Genomic DNA, 26661 nt, shown 5'->3' with positions numbered 1-26661 from the left:
TTAAGCAAATACTTCAGACTTGTCATTTGCACTGATGCACTTGTCTCCTGCATATTGAGGATGGAGATGTTTGTGGCACCTCCTCCTCCAGTGAGTTGTTTACTTGACACCACCATTATTGGCTGGATGTGGCAGAACTGCAGAGCTGTATTGGTTGTGAAATTTCTTCGCTCTCTCTATCACATGCTGCTTACGCGATTTGACATGCAAGCAGTCCTGCGTTGTAGCTCCTCCAGATTGAAATCTCATTTTTAGGTATGCCAGGTACTGCTCCTGGCTTGACCTCCTATATTCTTCATTGAACCAATATTGATATTCTGGCTTGATGGTAACGGTAGTGTGGGAGATAAACCTTATGGATGTCCAGTTTTGAGCTGCTAAATCTGTTTGAAATATATCCCATTTAGTACTGTGCTCGTGCCACACAATATACTGGACAATATTCTCAATGTGAAGCCGAGACTTTGTCTCCACAAGGATTGTGCAGTGGTCACTCCTACCAATATTGTCATGGGAAGAAACATCTGTGAATGGTAGATTGGTGAGGATGAGGTCAAGGAAGTTTTTTTCCTCATGCTGGTTCCCTCACCATCTGACAAAGACCAAGTCTAGCTGCTGTGTCCTTTTAGATTCAACCAGCTGGATTTGTAGTGGTGCTACCAAGCCACTCTTGGTGAGGGACATTGAAGTCCTCCAGCCAAAGCACATTCTCAGCCTTTCCCATCTCAGTGATTGCTCCGCTGGTGTTCAACATAGAGGAGTACAGATTCATCAGGGGATAGTGAGGAGGGAATGGCGGGGTCAGTGTAGTTGGTAGCAAGCAGGAGGTTTATTTTCCCATATTTGACCTAATGCTATGAGACTTTGTGGGATCCAGAGTTGTTGTGTTGATGTTGAGGCTCCTAGGGCAATTCCCTCCCTACTGCATACCACTGTGCCATCAGCTCTGGTGTGCCTGTCTTGTCAGTGGGTCATTGTACATATGGTATGATTCCATGAGTATGACTCTGTCAGGATGTCTGTGGGACAGCTCTCCCAATTTTGGCACAAGCCACTGAGATGTTAATAAGGAGGACTTTGCAGGGTCGACAGGACTAGGATGCCGTTGTCATTTCTGGTGCCTAGGTCGATGCCAGGTGGTCCATCCAGTTTCATTCCCTTTGGACATTGTAATGGTTTGTTGGAATTGAATGGTTTGATTTCAGGGGCATTTGACCTGGAGTCACATATCGGCCATGATAGTCAGGTCTCAATACATTTGGTCTCAACACAGGCAATAAAAATGGCAAGACCCAACAGAGATCCCAAGTTCAATCAGAGTGCACTTGCTTTGCTGCCTTTCCTATTAGTATTCACTGCATGCTCTGCATTCACAGCCAAACCAAACGCATTCCATTCCTACTCAGGTCAAGACATGTCATGAACTCCAATTAGCTCTTCAATATTGTTACTGAGTTGGTGCAGGAAAATAATGTACATTGTGAGAAGGGTTACCAAGGTCATTTTACAGGAATCATTTGTATGTTACAATTGAAAGCCTATGTATGGTGTAATGAAAGCAAGCAACCTTTACTTGCTTGTTAAAAATCTCAGCATTTTCCAATGATGAGATATCGTAACAGCAATAAAATCTACTGTGATGTAGTTAGTAGACCAAATAATTTACTGGTGAATGCAAATACTAATGTGTGAGAATGGTTAACATATTGCAACCAACTTTTACGTCTACATTCATTTTTTATGCAGTGAGCTTTGTCGAGCCATGGTAATGTATTAATTTAAATTTAAAATAACTCAACCCTTATTAAATGTATTATTTACGAGGCAGAAGCAAACAGGTCATCTTTATAATGATGAAATACTCAAACTGCCACTTCCTTCTTATTAATATCGGGGGACTTGGGAGAGCTATCTCACAGACTGATATAGTCATACTCATGAATTTGTACCTTACAGATAATGAGCGGGATTCAGAAGACTCTAGTTGAAGAAGACACTAGTTAAAGAAGACTCTAGTTAAAGTCCAGTTTAAAGCGTGCTTGACAGGGAGGTTTGCGACGACCGTGTTGGCGAGATTGCGGTCTGTATTCAACGGCAGTTAATACCAGAAATGAGACACTCAACATTACTGGCTCCCTCGCCATCTCATTCACCCTGCTAACAAGGGGAGCTGCTTTTAAGCCCTCCTTCACCACTCACCCCCAGTCAACATACAACAATGGCAGTGTGCAGATCTGCTCCTCACTTTGGGGATGACAACCTCACAAAGTTTTTCGATGCTGTGGATAAGAGGAAGGACACCCTGGCCGGGATTCTCCAAACTGAGATGGTAGGGTGCTCTCTCCAGGAGCCGGTGCAGACTCGATGGGCCGAATGGCCTCCTTCTGCACTGTAAATTCTATGATAATCTATGAACCTCCGCACCGCAGTCGTGCCCCGCGCGGGTGCGGAGAATGGGGCGTCGGACCCGCGACCAGATAATCGCCAGCAGTCGCACGGGGCCACCGATCGCGCTGGCACGCAATCTGGGGGGGCCTACTTCTTCGGCGCCTGCCCGCTGTGTGGGTCCGCCATGTCGCGCGGGGCCGGCGCCGCAGGTGGCCGCCACGCATATGCGCGGAGCCGCGGCCAGAAGTGCAGGGCCCCGTATCGGCAGCCGGAGCTGCGTGGAGCACTACGGGGCCCTGCAAGCCCCCTTAAAAATGGAGAATCACCCAGGACATTTTAGAAAAACTTCCGGAGTGATTCGAGCCGGTTTTCTCGTGGGCGTGGGGACATAGCCCCATTATTGGAGAATCTCGCCCCCTGTTCCTCCAGCAATGCCACTGTGGTGAACGCATTGCAGTAACCATTCACCACGTATATAATTGTATCACGCTGTTGCCCATGTGGGCTCCACCTATGGACCATTGTAAGATATTACCTGTAATGTATCATGTTGGTGCCTTGTGGGCTCCGCCCCTGGCTCCATCCCTTGAGGGGAGGTATAAAGAGCAGTAGCCCTATAGGCAGCACTCACGAGCAGACCAGTCGGAGGCAGACACTGTTCTAGCTCATTAAAGCCACAGTTTACTTCTACTCTCGGTTTCGCGTGAATTGATGGTCACATCAGCCACTTCTAGCAGAAGCTGTCAGTGTGGGCAGCATGAACAAGAGGACCGCTGTCCAATATCGGAAGAAGATCAACGACCTTCAACGAGCTGCAATGGTAAGTTACCACCTCTCTCCTGGCATCAATTCTGCATGCCACCCCTTAAATTCCCAAAATCCCTCTCCTGACACCTTGCACCCTCCCTACATCCAATCTTCGTGCTTGTTCTTCAGAACCACTGGCACCCACCAGCAGAAATCATTAACGTTTAGGTGCGGTGCCCACACACGCCACCTGCTACAGACTCCCCTCACCCATTAATCGTGCTGCTCACAATGTCCTGTCTTTATCCCTGCTGGAGGAGATAGCCCATAATATTTGGGAAAGGGCCAGACATTCGAGTCTTCACCCACTGTGAGGAACAGGCCCTGGAAATACTCGGATTTCCCAAGGAGAGAGCAGTCACCGACAGCAAAGTTGGCTGACACCAGAGAGGAGAGGATCCACTGCCCCTTCATCCAGATGACTTATGCATCTCGGTTGTTCATGTCAGACATAATGATAGAACATGGAACAGTACAGCACAGTACAGACCCTTCAACCCACGATGTTGTGCCGACCATTTATCCTAATCTAAGATCAACCTAACCTACACCCCTTCAATTTACTGCTGTCCATGTGCCTGTCCAAGAGTCGCTTAAATGTCCCTACTCCGCTGGCAGTGCATTCCACACACCCACCACTCTCTGTGTAAAGAACTGACCTCTGACATCTCCCCTATATCTTCCTCCAATCACCTTAAAATTATGTCCCCCCCGGACAGCCATTTCCGCCCTGGGGAAAAGTCTCTGGCTATCCACTCTATCCATGCCTCTCATCACCTTGTACACCTCTATCAAGTCACCTCTCTTCCTTCTTTGCCCAGTGAGAAAAGCACTAGCTCCCTCAATCTTTCTTCATAAGACATGCCCTCCAGTCCAGGCAGCATCCTGGTAAATCTCCTCTGCACCCTCTCCAAAGCATCCACATCCTTCCTATAATGAGGCGACCAGAACTGGACATAATGGGCCGGATTCTCTCAGCCCGGGGCTGGGCCAGAGAATTGCCGCGACCGGCGCGAATCGCGCCATGCTGCCCCGGAGAATCAGTGTCATTGGCGTCAGCATGTTCGGCGCAGCGCCGGCCGTGGCCGCTCTACGGGGCCACCCCGGCGATTCTCCGCCCGGGATGGACCGAGCGGCCGTACCGAAAATCCCGAGTCCCGGCAGCGCCGTTCTAACCTGGTCTTACCTGGCGGGACCTCGCCGTAGAAGTGTTCGGGGGGGGGGGGGGTCCGGCCCCGGGGGGGGGGGGTGGGCCTCCGCTATGGCCTGGCTCGTGATCGGGGCCCACCGATCGGCGGGCCGGCCTCTCGGGCTGCGGGCCGCCTTTGTTCCGCGCCAGACGCCTGTAACCCTACGCCATGTTGCATCGGGGCCGGCGCGGAGAAGGGAGACACCGTGCATGCGCGGAAATCGCGCCAGTCCCACTGCGCATGCGTGGTCTTGCGGCATCAATCTGACGCTGGGATCGGCAGCTGGAGCGCTGTGGGTCGCACCATTGCCGTGCTGACCCCCTCCCACGCAAACACGGGGAGAATGTGCAAACTCCACACGGACAGTGACCCAGAGCCGGGATCGAACCTGGGACTTCAGCGCCGTGAGACTGCAGTGCTAACACTGCGCCATCGTGCTGCCTAACATACGCCTTCTTAACAACCCTATCAACCTGGGTGGCAACTTTGAGGGATCTATGTACGTAGACCCCAAGATCCCTTTGTTCCTCCACACTTCCAAGAATCTTGCCTTTAACCCTGTATTCAGCATTCAAATTCGACCTTCCAAAATGTATCATTGCACATTTATCCATCTGCCACTTCTCAGCCCAGCTCTGCATCCTGTCAATGTCCTGTTGTAACCTGCAACAGACCTCAAAACTATCTACAACTCCATCAACCTTCATGTCATCGGCAAACTTACGAACCCACTCTTCCACTTCCTCATCCAAGTCATTTATAAAATCCACAAAGAGGTCCCAGAACAGATCCCTATTGGACACCATTGGTCACCGACCTCCAGGCGGAATACTTTCCATCCACTACCACTCGCTGTCTTCTTTTGGCCAGCCAATTCTGTATCCAGACAGCCAAACTTCCCTGTATCCAATGCCCCTGACTTTCTGAATGAGTGACTATAGCCAGACCATCAACAGGTACACACAACTAGACGCGTACCCTCTCCCCCGCATATCCGACATGGTCAATCGGATTGCCCAGTATAAAGTCTTCTCCACCGTGGACCTCAAGTCCGCCTACCATCAGCTCCCCATCCGCCCAAGTGACCGCAAGTACACAGCCTTCGAGGCAGACGGGCGATTATACCACTTCCTAAGGGTCCCTTTTGGCGTCACAAACGGCGTCTCGGTCTTCCAACGGGAAATGGACCGAATGGTTGATCAACATGGGTTACGGGCCACGTTCCCGTACCTCGACAATGTAACCATCTGCGGCCACGATCAGCAGGACCACGACGCCAACCTCCAAAAATTCCTCCAGACTGCCAAAGCCTTGAACCTCACGTACAATGAGGACAAGTGCGTTTTTAGCACCGATCGGCTAGCCATTCTGGGCTACATAGTGCGCAATGGGATAATAGGCCCCGACCCCGAACGTATGCGCGCACTCATGGAATTTCCCCTCCCGCACTGCCCAAAAGCCCTGAAACGCTGCTTGGGGTTCTTTTCATACTACGCCCAGTGGGTCCCCCAGTACGCAGACAAGGCCCGCCCCCTAATACAGACCACGGCTTTCCCGCTGTCGACAGAGGCTTGCCAGGCTTTCAGCCGCATCAAAGCGGACATCGCAAAGGCCACGATGCGCGCCATCGACGAGTCCCTCCCCTTCCAGGTCGAGAGCGACGCCTCTGACGTAGCTCTCGCGGCTACCCTTAACCAAGCGGGCAGACCCGTGGCCTTTTTCTCCCGAACCCTCCACGCCTCAGAAATCCGCCACTCCTCAATGGAAAAGGAAGCCCAAGCCATAGTGGAGGCTGTGCGACATTGGAGGCATTACCTGGCCGGCAGGAGATTCACTCTCCTCACTGACCAACGGTCGGTTGCCTTCATGTTCGATAATGCACAGCGGGGCAAGATCAAGAACGACAAGATCTTGCGGTGGAGGATCGAACTCTCCACCTTCAACTATGAGATCTTGTACCGGCCCGGAAAGCTGAACGAGCCGTCTGATGCCCTATCCCGCGGGACATGTGCCAACGCACAAATTGACCGCCTCCAAGCCCTCCACGAGGACCTCTGCCACCCGGGGGTCACTCGGTTTTACCACTTCATCAAGTCCCGCAATCTCCCCTACTCCTTAGAGGAGGTCCGTACAGTCACAAGAGACTGCCACATCTGCGCAGAATGCAAACCGCATTTTTTCAGGCCAGATGGAGCGCACCTGATTAAGGCTTCTCGTCCCTTTGAACGCCTCAGTCTCGATTTCAAAGGGCCCCTCCCCTCCACCGACCGCAACGCGTATTTCCTTAATGTAGTGGACGAATACTCCCGCTTCCCTTTTGCCATTCCCTGCTCCGACATGACCGCGGCCACAGTCATTAAAGCCCTGAACAGCATATTCACACTGTTCGGTTACCCCGCATACGTCCACAGCGACAGGGGGTCCTCTTTCATGAGTGACGAGCTGCGCCAGTTCCTGCTCAGCAAGGGTATAGCTTCAAGCAGGACGACCAGCTACAACCCCCGGGGGAACGGGCAAGTAGAAAGGGAGAACGGCACGGTCTGGAAGGCCGTCCTACTGGCTCTACGGTCCAGGGATCTCCCAGTTTCACGGTGGCAGGAGGTCCTCCCGGACGCTCTCCATTCCATCCGGTCGTTATTATGTACGAGCACTAATCAAACGCCTCACGAGCGTCTCCTTGTCTTCCCTAGGAGGTCCTCCTCTGGAACGTCGCTGCCGACCTGGCTGGCGGCCCCAGGACCCATCCTGCTCCGAAAGCACGTGCGGGCACATAAGGCGGACCCGTTGGTCGAAAGGGTTCACCTCCTCCACGCAAACCCCCAGTACGCCTACGTGGAGTACCCCGACGGCCGACAGGACACGGTCTCCCTGCGGGATCTGGCGCCCGCCGGCACCACGCACCCCCCCCCCGGCACCATCAACCCAACCGCCCCCCTTCCTGCCACCGCCGCACCCCGCGACCGCCCCCTTCCCAGGAGGATCAGCCCCCCTCCCCTTAGCACCGACAGCTAAAACCGTGCGGTTCCCGGAGGCGACAACGCTGGTACAAGCACCACCACCACCGCCGGGGCCGAGGCGATCGACACGGACGACCAGACCGCCCGACCGACTCGTGGCGTCGATGTAAAACAAAGATGGACTGTCCAATGAACATTTTGTTTTCATATATCCTCTGTAAATAGTTGTAACAGGACGATACTGTCCAATACGGTCCTACCATGTAACTGTTCTCTCCTCCCAGGACCAGTACTGTAAACCCTTACCACCATACGAAGCATCACCCCGCCGGGTTCATTTTTGACAAGGGGTGAATGTGGTAGTATGTATTGGGGGTCATGTGGGACTGGAAGCCCTAATGTCATTGGCTGACAGATCCCGGGTCCTGGTTGGCCGTTGACCTCATACTCCGCCCTGAAGGCGAAGTATAAGAAGCCGGTGCCTTCCCCCGCATGCCAGTTTACTATCGGGCTGCTGGGGAACAGACACGCTTAATAAAGCCTCATCGACTTCACTCTGTTTGTCTCACGGAGTCTTTGTGCGCCACAAGCCTACCATGGGGAACCTTATCAAATGCCTTTCTGAATCCATATACACCACAATCACTGCCTGAACATCCAGAAAATGTTTTGGATCCAAACAAGCTTCCACCGACTGTACTGGTACTGGTTCTCGCACTGGTCATTATTTGGTAAGTGTGTTTGCGCTGTATGGGGAGTGTGTGCCAAGGTTATGCAGAGTAGACATGTATCTTTGATTTAATGCCAGCAGTACCATTTTTGATCCAAATGCTTAACCTTGCAGAACTGAACATGTACTCTGCAGCAGGAAGACCCTCCCCAGACCAGCAACACCTATTTAAAAGATCACCAACTGTTGTATATTATGCCAACCACACCCACATGTTCTAGTCTTGCCCCAAACTTGTTGGGTTCTGGACATCCTTCTTCGAGGCGATGTCCAAGGGTGTAGGGGTGAGTGTGGAGCCGTGCCCGAGAGGGGCAGTCTTCAGGGTATCGGACCAACCAGATTTTTATACGGGGAAGAGGGCCAACACCCTGGATTTTGCACTCCGGAGAATCCTGCTCGGCTGGCGATCAGAAGTACCACCCACAGCTGCAGACTGGTTGGCAGACCTGGTGGAATTTCTCCACCTGGAGAAGATGAAGTAAAACATCCGAGGGTCGGGCGGGAGCTTCCACAAAGTATGTGGGCCATTCATCAGCCTGTTCCAAGGCTTGTTCAAGGCCAACAGCGACTAGGAAGAGAGGGCGTAGGGGAGCAAGAGAGGGAGGAAGACAAGGGAAGGCACACACAAGAGAAAGGGGCGGTGGGGGGTGGAGAGGAGGGAAGGGAATCTGACGGACGCACAGGGCAAGGCCAGCAGAAAAAAAGCAGAGCACAAGACATGGCACAGAGGGCAGACGGCAACACTAAGGGGGAAACTAAACTACCAACGAGGGAAGGGGAGGGGATGAAGGGAGCGGTGGTGGGGGGGGGGGGGGACCTCATGCAAAAAGCATTGTAAATAAGAAACAAACCTGTTTGGATATACCAGAGGCACTTGAACTGTTACTCTGTAAAAACTGGAAAATACCAATAAAAATATATATTTTTAAATGTTGCATAATGATTTAGACAGGTTGTTGATGAGTTTGTAGAAGTGTCTGATGGTTTGTGTTGCTATTTTTAGTTTCTATAGCCTACTGGGAGTAGTGTGGCACATGCTGAAGCCCTCAGATCCTTGAGCCATTCGTTCATTGAGTATTGGAGCACTTCAGAGTTACTCAACCAGGAAGGAAGATGAATGAAGCAAAGCTGACAGCTGTGTGTTTGTGGAAGCTGTCCATCACAACCTAGTAAGGCAAATGAATGAATGACTTGCAGCCTCAAGAATCTAAGGGGTTTAAAAACAGCTGAATGGTTCTCCTTCCTGGAGTTGACACATGGTGCTTCCTAAGTCTGAGCCAGCAAGTCGATTGCCCAGGTGAGTGTTACAACAATATTTTTTTCACTGCCTCTGTCTGGACTGCTCTCTAACCTCCAGATACGGGTTGCTTTTAATAATAATAATCTTTATTATTGTGACAAGTAGGCTTACATTAAGGCTGCATTTCTGGGGGCCTGCATGACAGGGGTCTCTTTTCTGGGGAGTCTGTGGGAGGCTCCTTATTTAGGGGGGTCTCTTTATTTAGAGGGTCTTTGGGGGGTCTCTTTATTTTGGGGGTCTCTGGGGTGAGCGGTAGAGAAGGTCTGGCAGGGATGGGTGGGCAGATCTTGCATTGTGGGAGGGTGTGGGTGGCCCTCGGATGGACTTTGGGGGCAACAGCCATGTCAGGGCCACATTTGTCCATACCTGGAGTAATCCTCACCCACGTGATTCGCGGTCCAGAGGAGCGGAGAATTATGCAGGCCTGGAGAATATGGGGCAGGATTCTCCGAGCCTCCGTGCCGAAATCGCAATCGGCATGGGGGCGGGGAATGGGCGTTGATGCCGAAATCAGGCGCGGCGCCGCTCCCGCGATTCTCTGGTCTATGTGGAGCCGGTAGGGGGCCATTGAAAGAGGCCCCCGCGGCGATTCTCCGAGGACAACTGGCCGAGTTTCCGACGGCATGGTTTTAACCACGTTTTTCCTGTCGGGAACAGCCGGTCACAGTTGTAGACTCAGTCCACGGCTGCCCTGGTGGGGTAGTGGCCGGATCCTTCACCAGGGGGCGGGGGGGGAGGGGGGGGGGGCCTCATAGACGGTCAGGCAAGCGATCGGGTGGCACCGACCCGCGGGTCTGCATGATCTCGGGGGGACCTACATTTCTGGTGCCCTTCCGCAGTCTGAGTCCGCCAAGTCGCACGGGGCGGCCACCGCAGGCCGCCGCCGTGCGCGGACCCCCGACCAGAAGTGCAGACCCTATATCTGCAACCAGAACTGCGTAAAGAACTCCAGGGCCCTGCAACCCTCCTGCAAATTGGAGAATCACTCTGGACTTTCTTAGGGAAAGTCCAGAGTGAACCGCCTGTGTTTTGTCGCTGGCGTGGGGACATAGCCGCATTATTGGAGAATCCCGCCCATGGTGCTTGTTCCATTATCGCAGGGTGCGAACCTTGATCCTGCCACCTGCGGGGCGTCGGGGTATCGGAAACGGTGATCACTTGGGCAGCACGGTGGCACAGTGGTTAGCACTGCTGCCTCACAACTCCAGAGACCCGGGTTCAATTCCAACTTCAGGTGACTGGCTGTGTGGAGTTTGCACTTTCACCCTGTGTCTGCGTGGGTTTCTTCCGGGTGCTCCGGTTTCCTTCCACAGTCCAAATATGTGCAGTTTAGGTGGATTGGGCGTGGTAAATTGCCCCTTCATGTCCAAAAGGTTAGGTTGGGTTTACTCGGTTACAGAGAGAGGGTGGAGGCATGGGCTTAGGTTGGGTGCTCATTCCAAGGGCTCGTGCAGACTCAATGGGCTGAATGGCCTCCTTCTGCACTGTAAATTCTATGAATCAATGGTTCACTCAGTGATGATCCCGTTTTATTTACTACCACGGGATCCTCCGCCTCACCGGGAACTCCGTTACCAGCAGTATGATGCAGAGAATTTCACCTGATGTCTTTGACAGATTTAGACAATAAGACCATAAGAAAAAGGAGCAGAATTAGGCCACTTGGCCATCGAGTCTGCTCTGCCATTCAATCATGGCTGATATTTTCTCATCCCCATTCTCCTGCCTTGTCCCCATAACCCCTGATCCCCTTATTAATAAAAAACCTATCTGTCTCTGTCTTAAAGACACTCAGTAATTTGACCTCCACAGCCTTCTGCAGCGAAGAGTTCCACAGATTCACCACCCTCTGGCTGAAGAAATTCCTCCTCATCTCTGTTTTAAAGGATCGTCCCTTTAGTCTGAGGTGTTGTCCTCTGGTTTAGTTTTTACTGCAAGTGAAAATATCCTCTCCATGTCCACTCTATCCGCCTCGCAGTATCCTGTAAGTTTCAATGAGATCCCCCTTCATCCTTCTAAACTCCAATGAGTACAGCCACAGAGTCCTCAAACGTTCCTCATACGACAAGTTCTTCACTCCAGGGATCATTCTTGTGAACCTCCTCTGGACCCTTTCCAAGGCCAGCACATCCTTCCTTAGCTACGGGGCTCCAAACTGCTCACAATACTCCAAATGGGGTCTGACCAGAACCTCATACAGCCTCAGAAGTACATCCCTGGTTTTGTATTCTAGCCCTCTTGACCTTCCGAAGAGGATAATGTTTTTTTGTGTGCCTGCCTGAGAGTAGTTTGCTTACTTTGACAGATTTCTGAGCTTTTCAACTGCTTCCAAACGTTATTCTAGGTTTGTGAGCTTTGTTTATAAGTTACATACTGGGTGAGTGGGTTAGTGAATGAAATGAAATTCGCTTATTGTCACAAGTAGGTTTCAAATGAAGTTACTGTGAAAAGCCCCTAGTTGCCACATTCCGGCGCCTGTTAGGGGAGGCTCGTACGGGAATTGAACCATGCTGCTGGCCTACCTTGGTCTGCTTTCAAAGCCAGCGATTTAGTCCTGTGCTAAACGTGGAGATCAAAATGGTGAACGGGTGAGAGGTGAGGGAAGTGAAGGGGGTGAGGGGTGAAGGAATGAAAGAGGTTGGGGGGCATTGAGGAGGGCTTCGTACTAATCTGAAAAGCATGGCCAATGTTTCTGGAAATGGGGCCGGGCCTTTTAACCTGGGCATCGGCCCTTCACCATCGCCAGTTCCAGATCTGCTGCCATTGTTGATACAGAGGCTGGATTACAATGTTGGGAAAATTCCTAACTTCCAATTCCCGCCTTGATGCTTGCAGTATCCAATATTAACAGTCCTCACGTTGAATTAAAAAAAGGTGTTTGGAAATGAATTGAGAATGCGTAACCTGCGTTTGCCCCGTGTAATGAACTAAAGCTTCAGGCTCACACTGTTTTTCAGTGTTACTGGCACCTTTCAGAGTTCTCCAATGGGATAAATAATGTATTAATCAGAGCATTTGCCAAAAATGCATCTGTTGAAATAGGAAAAAAAATCTGCTTTATTAATTTGTGATGTCTGGTGTATGCTCACTGACATACTGTTTATTTGGTAAAAAAACATCTCTTCCACCTCTATGAATTCTGGATTCATCAGTATTTATTCTGGATGAGGTAAAAAAGGAAGTATCAGACCAAAACTTTGGGACTGTTCCTGTGACCCTTTAAATTAATGTCAACCTCTTTTCATCAGTGACAGAGGATATCGTTGGAAGCATGGTTCATGTCTCCAATATAAAATTCACAAATCCTAGAACAAAGGAGATGTAATGGGATATTTGCACAGAACCAACCTGGCATTTGAAAATATATCCAGACTTGGATAGCTCAAAAGGGAAGAAGATCTGTGAATGCTTTGTTGGCACTTCTTTGAATTGTTCCTAACTAATTCAGGATTATATGGTATTACGTGCAAAGATGGCCAACTGGTTCATCCCCCCGCATTGAGACTCCACTCCTTTTTCTAAAACAATGGAAAAGGACATTGAGAGTTAATGAGTAATTTTTTGCATCCTGAATGACAAAGAAACACTATACTGTTACTACTGACCGAACTAATAGAAACAGACAATGAATGACTAAGAACTGTAAAACAACAAGGTTGTGCATCTGCCAGGGACTTGAGTAATGCCATCTGTAATCACTTTTCATAAATAGAATTGTGTAAAATAGTCTCATGCTCACATGCAGTGCACTGTGAAAGATAAAGAAAATAGATATGTGTAAATAAATTTTCCTACGTTTCTTGAAGGGAATGCAGAATAGCTGCATAAAGCTTTGAAAAATGGATGTCCTGAGAATCACAGAGTGAGGAATTTAATACTGACATTTAAGATGACACTTCAGGAGTGGCATGGTACACACTGGAATTCGAACTTGATGCTACATGGAGTGGTAGGCTATGGTTACTCAAGTTATGGGTTGTTAACCTTTGTTGTCTGATTTTTTTTCATTTTGATCCTCTGTCAAGTGTTTTTTCTGTATGGAAATGTTACATAATTGCTAGTTATGCACATGATGTTTTTGAGGAGACAGTGAACGGGTGATAGACAATTTTTTCACAATGAGGGAGGAAAAACATAACCAGCCATCTCTGGTTGCTCTCGGGCACTTCTACGTTCAAAAGGCTGATAGAATATTGGTCTTTATCTTAAGAAATTTAAATATTAAAGCAAGGAAATAATGCTTTAGTTGGTGAAACCCTATCTGGTGGCATTTTGAGCACTGAATTTGAGGAAAGATATATTGACCTTGGAAGGGGTGCAGCACAGATTCTCTGGAATGATTTCAGGGCATAAAAAATTAAATATCGACAGATTGCAAAACACTTGGCTTCATTCCATCAAGTTTAGATGGCTGAGATGTGACCTAAACAAAGTATTTAAAATTCTAAAGGAATTCAAAGGGTAGATGCAGAGAAACTGGGCAGAATCCTCCCAGAAAATGGCAACTTGTCAGATTCAATCAGAGGACTGGAGGACAGCAAATGTGGTCCCTTTGTTCAAAAAGGGGAGCAGAGACAACCCCGGCAACTATAGACCGGTGAGCCTCACGTCTGTAGTGGGTAAAGTCTTGGAGGGGATTATAAGGGACAAGATTTATAATCATCTAGATAGGAATAATATGATCAGGGATAGTCAGCATGGCTTTGTGAAGGGTAGGTCATGCCTCACAAACCTTATTGAGTTCTTTGAGAAGGTGACTGAACAGGTAGACGAGGGTAGAGCAGTTGATGTGGTGTATATGGATTTCAGCAAAGCGTTTGATAAGGTTCCCCACGGTAGGCTATTGCAAAAAATACGGAGGCTGGGGATTGAGGGTGATTTAGAGATGTGGATCAGAAATTGGCTAGCTGAAAGAAGACAGAGGGTGGTGGTTGATGGGAAATGTTCAGAATGGAGTACAGTCACAAGTGGAGTTCCACAAGGATCTGTTCTGGGGCCGTTGCTGTTTGTCATTTTTATCAATGACCTAGAGGAAGGCGCAGAAGGGTGGGTGAGTAAATTTGCAGACGATACTAAAGTCGGTGGTGTTGTCGATGGTGTGGAAGGATGTAGCAGGTTACAGAGGGATATAGATAAGCTGCAGAGCTGGGCTGAGAGGTGGCAAATGGAGTTTAATGTAGAGAAGTGTGAGGTGATTCACTTTGGAAGGAATAACAGGAATGCGGAATATTTGGCTAATGGTAAAGTTCTTGAAAGTGTGGCTGAGCAGAGGGATCTAGGTGTCCATGTACATAGATCCCTGAAAGTTGCCACCCAGGTTGATAGGGTTGTGAAGAAGGCCTATGGAGTGTTGGCCTTTATTGGTAGAGGGATTGAGTTCCGGAGTCGGGAGGTCATGTTGCAGCTGTACAGAACTCTGGTCCGGCCGCATTTGGAGTATTGCGTACAGTTCTGGTCACCGCATTATAGGAAGGACGTGGAGGCTTTGGAGCGGGTGCAGAGGAGATTTACCAGGATGTTGCCTGGTATGGAGGGAAAATCTTATGAGGAAAGGCTGACGGACTTGAGGTTGTTTTCGTTGGAGAGAAGAAGGTTAAGAGGAGACTTAATAGAGGCATACAAAATGATCAGGGGGTTGGATAGGGTGGACAGTGAGAGCCTTCTCCCGCGGATGGATATGGCTGGCACGAGGGGACATAACTTTAAACTGAGGGGTAATAGATATAGGACAGAGGTCAGAGGTAGGTTCTTTACGCAAAGAGTAGTGAGGCCGTGGAATGCCCGACCTGCTACAGTAGTGAACTCGCCAACATTGAGGGCATTTAAAAGTTTATTGGATAAACATATGGATGATAATGGCATAGTGTAGGTTAGATGGCTTTTGTTTCGGTGCAACATCGTGGGCCGAAGGGCCTGTACTGCGCTGTATTGTTAAAAAAAAAAAAAAAAAAAAACCATCGTGTTTCTCTGAAGGCAGATTTCACGGCGAGACCTTCCCACACTTTGCCATTCTTTTGAAGGGGAGAGGGGTGCGTATTTTGGGCTGCTATTGTGAGGGCTGGACACCCAATGCTCCGGCCCCCCAGTTGTTGCTCCCCAGGCTGGACACCCAATTCTCCACGCCTCCGTGATTCTCCAGTCCTCTGGTCCGGGAGTTACGCGGGCGTGGATTGGTTAACATGGCCCCGTAAAGGTGGACCTCACAGTTGGTCAAGGAGGTACGTATTTAAGGTAGGTACCCCCAAAGTCCATTGAAGAGCCCCCACTTCACACAATGCAAATCCTGCCCACCCTCACCACGCAGCCCCACCAGACCCTCCATCATAGCCCCCCACCAGAGAACCCCATAACAACGACCCCATCAGAACCCCACTACCACAGCCCCCCAACAGACGCCCCATCAGTGCCCCGGACCTGAGAACCCCACCAGAGTCCTCCATAACAAAGACTCCAGCAAACCCCCCACCATTCCCCATCAGAGACCCCACCAGAGACCCCATGACAGAGACCAACCAGAGAGCCCCCCGCATAACAGAGACAACTCCCTTTGTTACAAAGATCCCCCCCATCAGTCATCCCTGCCTGAAAGCCAGACAGGAACAATGAAAAAAAATCACTGCTTTAAAAAACACTTGGCTCTCCCACCCGCTGCCTCAGACAAAGAAAGCAGCATTTGAAGCTTCCTGGAAAGCATAACCAGGGTTTAAACTCTATCAGAACCTTTGATCTGCAAGGCTTTTATTCACATCAGTGCGAAATAGCTTTTACTAGACTGTGATTGACAGCTTCCAGACAGCCATATATCTGGATTGTTTAATTCAATTTCTCTTTATACTTGAATAGATCTCAAGTACCCTGCCATGCGATTAAACACAATGTTTATAAACCTAGCTATGATTGATAGCTCATGACCACAACAAAAGCAGTTAAGTGCTTTCACTTCCACTTTTTTTCAGCAGAAAGCACTTTACCTGTTGCACCTGTACTTTTCTTTGTTCTTTAGTGACATTTAAGGGGCATTTAAAAAAAAAAAATGTATTCGCATTTCTCATATTTATAAACAATTGTATAGATACATATCACATGTTTCTTGCCTGCACTAATTTCCTTTATTATACAGAGGTTTAGTTTGTCCTTCATTTAACTGACCCTACGTGCCTTTCATTGCCCTCTGGATCGGTCTATGGTTCCTCCCCCTCCCCCCCCTCCCCCCCCCCCGGCTTCGGCTGTGCTTTTCTTTTATTTTCCGGACAGAGTGGAATCATCTCTCGTGGCTTCCCGGCCTTCCTTCCACCTCCCCCACCCCACCGGGTTGCAGTTTTTCAGTAACTCGTCTATCTTGGTGTTTTAATAATTTTTAAAAAAAATTCTTATTAGGTTACTCCTCATTGTTGGCCTCGAACAGGTTTTGGAACAGCCCGACAAACTTCCCCCAAGTATCCAGGAAGCCTTCCTCTGACCCTCGGGTGGCGTACTTAATCTTCTCCAGGTGGAGAAATTCCGAAAGGTCAGCGAGCCAGTCTGCAGCTGTGGGTGGTGCTGCCGATCGCCAGCCGAGCAGGATTCTCCGGCGTGCGATTAGGGAAGCGAAAGCAAGGGCGTTGGCCCCTTCCCCATGTGTAACTCTGGCTGCTCCGATACCCCGAAGATTGCCACTATTGGGCATTGCTTCACCCTCACCCCCACAACCTTGGACATTGCCTCGGAGAAGGCTGTCCAGAACCCAGCAAGCTTGGGGCAAGCCCAAAACATGTGGGTGTGGTTGGCCGGGCCCCTCTGGCAGCGCTCACATTTGTCCTCCACCTCCGGGAAGGACCTGCTCATTCGGGTTCTGGTCAGGTGCGCTCTGTGCACCACTTTGAGCTGCATTAGGCTTAGCCTTGCGCAGGAGGAGGTGGAGTTCACCCTGCTCAGTGCTTCGCTCCAGAGTCCCCATCCTACCTCTGTCCCCAGTTGGTCCTCCCATTTTTGTCTGATCTCGTCCAGTGGAGTCCGGGCTCTGTCCAGTAGCTGTCCGTATATTTTCCCACATAGCCCCCCCTTCTCGTTGCTTGTGCCTATTAAGTCCTCTAGTAGTGTGCTTTCTGGGGCCCCAGGGTACCCCAAAGTCTCTTTGCGGAGGAAGTGTTTTATTTGGAGGTGTCTCATTTCCTGTCCTTTTGCTAGCCTCCACTTCCTCGTCAGTTCGTCTAGTGTCACCAGTCTGTGCCCTACGTAGAAGTCCCCGATTGTCAATGTGCCCCCGTCCCGCCTCCGTCTTTTGAAGGTGGTATCTAGCATGGCTGGGGGGAATCTGTGATTTCCGCAGATGGGGTCCATGGGGGACATTTTAGTTATCCCGAAGTGTTGTCTGAGCCGGGTCCATGTTCTCAGCGTGGCCGCTACCACTGGGCTTGTTGTGTATCTTGTTGAGGGGGATGGGAGTGCTGCTGTAGACAGGGCCCGGAGGGTTGTTGCTTTACAGGATGCGTCCTCCATTTGTACCCAATCTGTGTCAGGTTCTTGTACCCAGCCCCTCACTCTTTCTGCCGTTGCTGCCCAGTGGTAGTATTGTGGGTTTGGTAAGGCCAAGCCTCCTTTGATTTTCCTTCTTTGCAGTGTCTGTTTCGGGATTCTCGGGTTCTTACCCCCCCCCCACTTCACACAATGCAAATCCTGCCCACCCTCACCACGCAGCCCCACCAGACCCTCCATCATAGCCCCCCACCAGAGAACCCCATAACAACGACCCCATCAGAACCCCACTACCACAGCCCCCCAACAGACGCCCCATCAGTGCCCCGGACCTGAGAACCCCACCAGAGTCCTCCATAACAAAGACTCCAGCAAACCCCCCACCATTCCCCATCAGAGACCCCACCAGAGACCCCATGACAGAGACCAACCAGAGAGCCCCCCGCATAACAGAGACAACTCCCTTTGTTACAAAGATCCCCCCCATCAGTCATCCCTGCCTGAAAGCCAGACAGGAACAATGAAAAAAAATCACTGCTTTAAAAAACACTTGGCTCTCCCACCCGCTGCCTCAGACAAAGAAAGCAGCATTTGAAGCTTCCTGGAAAGCATAACCAGGGTTTAAACTCTATCAGAACCTTTGATCTGCAAGGCTTTTATTCACATCAGTGCGAAATAGCTTTTACTAGACTGTGATTGACAGCTTCCAGACAGCCATATATCTGGATTGTTTAATTCAATTTCTCTTTATACTTGAATAGATCTCAAGTACCCTGCCATGCGATTAAACACAATGTTTATAAACCTAGCTATGATTGATAGCTCATGACCACAACAAAAGCAGTTAAGTGCTTTCACTTCCACTTTTTTTCAGCAGAAAGCACTTTACCTGTTGCACCTGTACTTTTCTTTGTTCTTTAGTGACATTTAAGGGGCATTTAAAAAAAAAAAATGTATTCGCATTTCTCATATTTATAAACAATTGTATAGATACATATCACATGTTTCTTGCCTGCACTAATTTCCTTTATTATACAGAGGTTTAGTTTGTCCTTCATTTAACTGACCCTACGTGCCTTTCATTGCCCTCTGGATCGGTCTATGGTTCCTCCCCCTCCCCCCCCTCCCCCCCCCCCGGCTTCGGCTGTGCTTTTCTTTTATTTTCCGGACAGAGTGGAATCATCTCTCGTGGCTTCCCGGCCTTCCTTCCACCTCCCCCACCCCACCGGGTTGCAGTTTTTCAGTAACTCGTCTATCTTGGTGTTTTAATAATTTTTAAAAAAAATTCTTATTAGGTTACTCCTCATTGTTGGCCTCGAACAGGTTTTGGAACAGCCCGACAAACTTCCCCCAAGTATCCAGGAAGCCTTCCTCTGACCCTCGGGTGGCGTACTTAATCTTCTCCAGGTGGAGAAATTCCGAAAGGTCAGCGAGCCAGTCTGCAGCTGTGGGTGGTGCTGCCGATCGCCAGCCGAGCAGGATTCTCCGGCGTGCGATTAGGGAAGCGAAAGCAAGGGCGTTGGCCCCTTCCCCATGTGTAACTCTGGCTGCTCCGATACCCCGAAGATTGCCACTATTGGGCATTGCTTCACCCTCACCCCCACAACCTTGGACATTGCCTCGGAGAAGGCTGTCCAGAACCCAGCAAGCTTGGGGCAAGCCCAAAACATGTGGGTGTGGTTGGCCGGGCCCCTCTGGCAGCGCTCACATTTGTCCTCCACCTCCGGGAAGAACCTGCTCATTCGGGTTCTGGTCAGGTGCGCTCTGTGCACCACTTTGAGCTGCATTAGGCTTAGCCTTGCGCAGGAGGAGGTGGAGTTCACCCTGCTCAGTGCTTCGCTCCAGAGTCCCCATCCTACCTCTGTCCCCAGTTGGTCCTCCCATTTTTGTCTGATCTCGTCCAGTGGAGTCCGGGCTCTGTCCAGTAGCTGTCCGTATATTTTCCCACATAGCCCCCCCTTCTCGTTGCTTGTGCCTATTAAGTCCTCTAGTAGTGTGCTTTCTGGGGCCCCAGGGTACCCCAAAGTCTCTTTGCGGAGGAAGTGTTTTATTTGGAGGTGTCTCATTTCCTGTCCTTTTGCTAGCCTCCACTTCCTCGTCAGTTCGTCTAGTGTCACCAGTCTGTGCCCTACGTAGAAGTCCCCGATTGTCAATGTGCCCCCGTCCCGCCTCCGTCTTTTGAAGGTGGTATCTAGCATGGCTGGGGGGAATCTGTGATTTCCGCAGATGGGGTCCATGGGGGACATTTTAGTTATCCCGAAGTGTTGTCTGAGCCGGGTCCATGTTCTCAGCGTGGCCGCTACCACTGGGCTTGTTGTGTATCTTGTTGAGGGGGATGGGAGTGCTGCTGTAGACAGGGCCCGGAGGGTTGTTGCTTTACAGGATGCGTCCTCCATTTGTACCCAATCTGTGTCAGGTTCTTGTACCCAGCCCCTCACTCTTTCTGCCGTTGCTGCCCAGTGGTAGTATTGTGGGTTTGGTAAGGCCAAGCCTCCTTTGATTTTCCTTCTTTGCAGTGTCTGTTTCGGGATTCTCGGGTTCTTACCCCCCCCCCCCGCCGCCCCCCCCCCCCCCCCCCCCCCCCCCCCCCCCCCCCCCACACACACACACACAAATGCCATGATTAGACAGTCTACGTTTTGGAAAAAGGCCTTGGGGATGAAGATCGGAATGGATCTAAACAGGAAGAGGAACATTGGCAGTACGTTCACCTTGATCGTCTGCACACTCCCCGCCAGGGAGAGTGGGAGTGAGCCCCACCTTTGAAGGTCTCTTCTTACTTCCTCCACTAGGCTGGTCAGGTTCCACTTGTGGATCTGTGTCCAGTCTCTGGCTATCTGGATCCCCAGGTAGCGGAATCTGTTCTGGGCTGTTTTGAACGGGAGCCCCTCCAGCTCTCTCCCTCCCCCGTTTGGGTTCACTGGGAAGGCGCCGCTTTTCCCCAGGTTAAGTTTGTAGCCCGAGAAGGTTCCAAACTCTTTCAGCATTTGCAGTATTGCCTTCAGTCCCTCCTGTGGCTTTGAGACACAGAGGAGCAGGTCATCTGCATAGAGTGAGACTCTGTACTCTCTGTCTCCTCTCCGGATTCCCTTCCAGCTTTTCGCGTCCCGCAAGGCTATCGCCAGGGGTTTGATGGTTAGCGCGAACATGAGTGGGGACAGGGGGCAGCTCTGTCTTGTTCCTCTCTGCAGCTGGAAGTATTTAGAGCTGGTGGTGTTAGTTCGGACGCTCGCTTTGGGAGCGTTGTACAAGAGCCTCACCCAGGCGGTGAACCCCGCTCCTAGCCCAAACCGTTCCAGTACCTCGAGGAGGAATTTCCATTCGACTCTGTCGAAGGCCTTTTCTGCGTCCAGGGAGACATCACCTCTGGTGTTCTCTCCCGGAGGGGGTCATTATTACATTCAGCAGCCGCCTGATGTTTGCTGTGAGCTGCCTACCCTTGACAAAGCCCGTTTGGTCCACTGTGACCACCTCTGGTACACAGTCCTCCAGCCTTTTGGCCAGGACCTTTGCGAGTATTTTCGCATCCACGTTCAGCAGTGAAATGGGTCTGTATGATCCGCATTCTGTCAGGTCTTTATCTTTTTTGGGTATCAGTGAAATTGTGGCCTGGGCTAGCGTGGGGGGCAGGGTGCCCCTTGCCAGTGAGCCCGCGAACATGTCCCTTAGGTGTGGGGACAGGACTGGTTCAAATTGTTTGTAGAAGTCCGCCGGGAACGCATCGGGTCCCGGTGCCTTCCCCGCCTGCATGGAGCTGATGCTCCATGATTTCTCCCAGGTCTATTGGTGCTTCCAGCTCCCCCCATCTGTCTTCCCCCACAACTGGTAGTTCCACTCTGTCTAGGAACAGTTTCATCCCCGCGTCCCCGTTGGGGGGCTCGGAGGTGTACAGTCCCCGGTAGAAGGTCTCAAATGCCCGATTGACCTCCTTTGGTTCTGTTACCAGTCTGCCTCTGCTATCCTTTACCTGCGCTATTTCCCTTGTGGCTGCCTGCTTTCTCAGCTGGTGAGATAATAGGCGGCCAGCCTTGTCTCCGTGTTCGTAGAAGGTCCCCTGTGTCTGATGGAGTTGGTACACTGCTTTCCTAGTGGATAGCAGGTTAAAGTCCATTTGCAGCTTTTTCCTCTCTGCCAGCACCCCTACGGTCAGGGCCTCGGAGTATTTTCTGTCGACTTCCAGGATGGAGTCCACCAGTTGTTGCCTGACCACCCTCTCTTCCCTATCTCTGCTTGCCTTGTAGGCTACGATCTCTCCTCTAATCACAGCCTTCAGTGCCTCCCAGAACGTGGAGGGTGAGACCTCCCCGTTTGGATTGTTACTCCCGTAGTCGCATATGGCCCACGATGTTTTCTGACAGAAGGCCTTGTCGGCCAGGAGGTCGGTGTCCAGCCTCCATGTGTGGCGCTGGGCACAGCCTGTCTCCAACCTCACATCCATATAGTGTGGAGCGTGGTCAGAGATAACGATCGCGGAGTACTCCGTTCCCGTGATCCCTGGAAGCACCGATTTCCCCACTGCAAAGAGGTCGATACGGGTATATACCTTGTGTACTTGTGAGAAGTATCAAAATTCCTTCTCTCCCGGGTGCAGGAATTTGATTGGTCGGTCAGTGGGTCCTGTACACAGTTGAAGTCGCCCCCCATGATCAGTCAGTGTGTGTCAAGGTCGGGGATTTCTGCCATGGTCTTCTTTAGGAATTCTGTGTCGTCCCAGTTGGGAGCGTACACATTTGCCAGTATGCCCTTCCAGGACACTGCTGACCATGATGTACCGTCCACCTGGGTCCATAACTGTCTTGGTTTCCATAAACCTCGTCCTCTTGCTAATTAATATTGCTACTCCCCACGCCCTCGTCCCGTAGCATGAGTGGTATGTCTGTCCCACCCAGCCCTTCCTTACCAGCCTCGATCCTTCTCCCTGAGATGCATCTCTTGTAGGTAGATTATGTCTGCTTTCAGGCTTCTTAGGTGGGTGAAGACTCTGGATCTTTTGACCGGGCGTTGAGTCCCCTTAGATTCCAGGTAACAATCCTGGTGGGGTTTTTTTGACCGCCCCCCCACCCCCCCGCCCCCGGTCCTGCTTACCTGGTGGATGCTTACCCATACTTACCTGGTGGATGCGCCCCTGCCCTCCGGGGTTTCCCTTCGTTAGGGGGCCGTACAAAATGGCCGTGGTCACCGCTCTCACCATGAGGCCGGGCCCCAGGGCTCCGGGGTTTCCTTTTGTCCAGGGGGCACCCACCATGGGCGCCGGCTGTGTGTACGCCATGTGGCTGCGCCCCTGCACTCCAGGGTCTCCCTTCGTCCTGAAGCCCTCCCAAGTGGCTGTTTGTGGCACCGTCTTGGTTCCTCGCCCTGCTCCATGCCTGCCGGGGCCTGTGTTCGTGCTGCTTATCTACCTCACCCTTCCCTTTGCTTCTCTTTTGTTCTGCGTTCTCCCCCCCGCTTAGTTCCTGTTCCTGTGTCCCCCCCCTGTGTTCTTCCCCCCTTCTGCCCTGCCCCCCCTTCTCTTTGTGCCAGGCGCTCCCTCTCCCCTGAGAAGTGCGCCGCTGCCCTCCTCTCTTCCTGCCCTCCCGTGTTAGCCCTCCTCGCTAGCACAGTGGCCCCCTCCCCAGCACTTGCCCTGGTCTGGTCCTTTTGCTTAGCCCTTGTCTCGCCCTCCTGTCCCACCTTTTTCACCCTCATTCACCTTGCTTCGCTCCCCCCCATTGCATTGAGAGGTGGAACGAGCCCGGGAACAGGTCAGCACAGTCCCGCACAATGCACCAAACACGTGTGTACAGTTTGTGGTCTTATTGTCTCTGTCTGCGGTCTGCCCGCTGCTCTTTGTTCCAATTCTTCCTTTCTTTTCCATCCCTGTCGCTTTCATGATGGCCGTTGTGGCTGTCCCTCCCCCAGTTTGTTTGCTCTAACGAACTCCTCCGCTGCCACTGGGGTGTTAATAAACAGCTCCTTCCCCTCAAATGTTACCCAGAGTTTGGCCGGGAATAACATCCCAAATTTCACATTACTTTTGTAGAGTGCTGATTTGGCCCTGTTGAATTCAGCCCTTCTTTTGGACAGGTCCGCCCCAATGTCCTGGTACACCCTTATGGTCTTCCCTTCCCACGTGCTCGCTTTCGTCTGCCGGGCCCACTTTAGGATTTTTTTCCCTGTCTTGGAACCTGTGCAGCTTCACGATAATCACTCTGGGCTGCTCCCCGGCTTTGGGCCTGGGTCGGAGCGCCCTGTGCGCCCTGTCGATTTCTGAGGGGTTTGGAAACTTCTCCCTTCCCACTAGCTTGCCCAGAATTTGGGTGACGTAGCCTGTTGGATCTCTGCCCTCCATCCCCTCTGGCAAACCCACTATTTTAACATTCTGCCGTCTGGACCTATTTTCCTGGTCCTCCACTTTCCCTCTTAGGATCCCCTGGGTCGTTACCAGCCTTTTCACCTTGGTTTCCTGAGTTACCATCGTGTCGCTCTGGTCCAAGGCGGCCCTCTCCAACTCCTGAATAGTTTTCTCCTGCGCCTCCACCTTCCTTTCCAGGCCATCGATGGTTCGCTGCATTTTTTCTGTTGTCTCCGCCAGCATCTCCTTCATCATTGTGTGGAGTTCCGTCCTGAGTGCCTCCCTCATGGCGTTTATCTCCGTTTTTATCTCCTCCTTTATGGCGTTTATTTCTGTTTTCAGCAGGCTTCTCCATTCCTCCCCCTGTGCGGGGGGGGGGGGTGATGGTCGCTGCGTCCTGTTCCTGCTCCGCTGCTCAACTCACCAGCTTTTCCGCTTCCTGATTCGCCTGAACCTCCGCCTCGCCCCGTGGGGTTGTCTGCCTGCGCGGCCACAGCTCCTGCTTTTTTCCTTCGCCTTTGCTGCTGTTCCTTCTTACATCTCGCCGTCCCCTCAATTTATTATTTGGAGGCATATTTCTGTCTGTGCCTTCCTTTTAAAAACAATTTTTTTTCTATATAAAAAGGGATTTGGGGGGGGAAAGTTTCCCCCCCCCCTTAAAAATGTTTTTCTTTTTTAAAAAAAAATTGCAGGAGAGGAACAAGGAAGGTTGAATTTAAAAATTCTTATTTTGTCCTTGTGATCCTCTCCGTGCTCCGACTTTCAGGCCGTTTCTGAGCGATCCCCGCTCCCCCTCCACGTGCAGCTCACCGGGACCAGTCTCGCCTGTTTTTTTCTCTCCCTCTCCAGCTCCGTGGATCGGAGCTTTGGTGCCTGGGCAGGGCCGAATTCGCAGGGCCTAAAGAATTTTTTAATTTTTTTTGAAAATTCCCTGGGAGAACCCCCCCAAAAAAGCCGTGATTTTGTGGCTGTGCGGGAGCATTTTTGCTGCGGCCGCTCCGTTCGCGATCACCACCGGAAGTCCATTTAAGTGGCATCTTGACAAATACATGACTAGGATGGGAATAGAGGGATACGGACCAAGGAAGTGTAGAAGATTGTAGTTTAGTCGGGCAGCATGGTCAGCACGGGCTTGGAGGGCCGAAGGGCCTGTTCCTGTGCTGTACTTTTCATTGTTCTTTTGTTCTTTGTGTGCTAGTTTTCTGTGTTCCGTGCACAAGTACCCCTAAGACCGTTTGTGTTGCAGTATTCTGCAGTTTTTCTCAATTTAAATAATACTCTGTTCTTTTGTTCTTCCTTCCAAAATTAATAACTTCACATTTTCCCACATTATACTCTATTTGCCAACTTTTTCCCCACTTACTTAACCTATCAATATCTCTTTTTCAAACTGTTCATAGTCCTCTCGCAACTCCCCTGTCCACTATTGATTTCCAATTGCACAGCACTTTAGCCACATCCTCAATTGTCCTTCATGCATCAATGGAGAAGCAATCAAAGGCTGCCAGGGTGCCAGTCCCTTCATGACCCTCCCACACTGTTAAAAATGACAAAGACAACCAAACTCATTGAAAACCCAAGGAGCTGATTTTATTCCATCTGTGGTCTGCAAGGCTGGAAGTCAATGTCTGCTCAAGAAGCTCATTGAATTCTTTTTGTCTATCCTGCGGGAATATAAAGATGGTTCCATTATCCATCTGAACAAGCAGAGAGGAACTCGCCAATCTTGCAACAACCATAAAATAATCTCACTCCTCTCAACTCCCAACAAATACTTCACAATCCTTTTAAACCACTTAGCGTAATATCCCAACCATGATCTGCTGCTAAGGAGTCAGTGCAATTTCACATAAGGCCAAGGAATCACTGATATAATATTTACCAGTTAGCCAGTTCCAACAGAAATGTCAAAGACAGGACATGGATCTCTACACCACGTTTATTGACCTGGCCAAGGCCGTTGACACATTCAGCCATTAAGATAGTTGGATTAAGGAATGTTGCCATCCTGAGAAATTTATCACAATGGTTTCACAGTTCCATAGAGGCATGTCGCGGATAATGGTGAGTCATCTGACCCATTCCCAGTCACTAATGAAATTAAACAGTGCTTGTGCTAATGCCAGCCCTCTTCAACATGTTTTCTCTGCCATTCTCACCAATGCCTTCCATGCTGAGGTGATCCTGGCATTGAAATAAGAAAGTGCATGGATGGGAAGGTCCTCAATCTGTGATGACTCCAGACAAAGACTAAGGTCTCCAAAGGCATACTTTGCTATTTCCTGTCTGCCAATGATTGCGCACTAACTGCCAGCTCAGAGCTGGATATGCATTGTAGCATGGGCTTGCTTTCTAATGCATGCCTCAGTTCATGATCAGAACCTTTCCACAGTGGCTAAATTAATTTATCTCAGCAGCACACTCTCTTGAGCTAAGGAGTAAGCTTGCCTACAAAATTAAAAGTTTACAGAATAATACTTCCATCCACTCCGCCTTTCACATGT

The 26661-nt window shown here is 50.6% G+C and overlaps 1 long non-coding RNA gene across 1 annotated transcript in view; it reads left to right on the top strand.

Moving 5' to 3' along the window:
* The first annotated feature begins 13151 nt into the window (after positions 1 to 13151).
* LOC140411709 (uncharacterized) overlaps positions 13152 to 26661 on the top strand; it is a 42030-nt gene continuing 28520 nt past the window's right edge. The window contains exon 1 of the long non-coding RNA XR_011940957.1: positions 13152 to 13321. This is a non-coding gene — a long non-coding RNA (uncharacterized lncRNA). The remainder of the gene's footprint in view (positions 13322 to 26661) is intronic.

Source organism: Scyliorhinus torazame, chromosome 4 (assembly GCF_047496885.1).
Source record: "Scyliorhinus torazame isolate Kashiwa2021f chromosome 4, sScyTor2.1, whole genome shotgun sequence".
NCBI lineage: Eukaryota > Metazoa > Chordata > Chondrichthyes > Carcharhiniformes > Scyliorhinidae > Scyliorhinus > Scyliorhinus torazame.
This window is presented reverse-complemented; position numbering and strand designations above follow the sequence as displayed.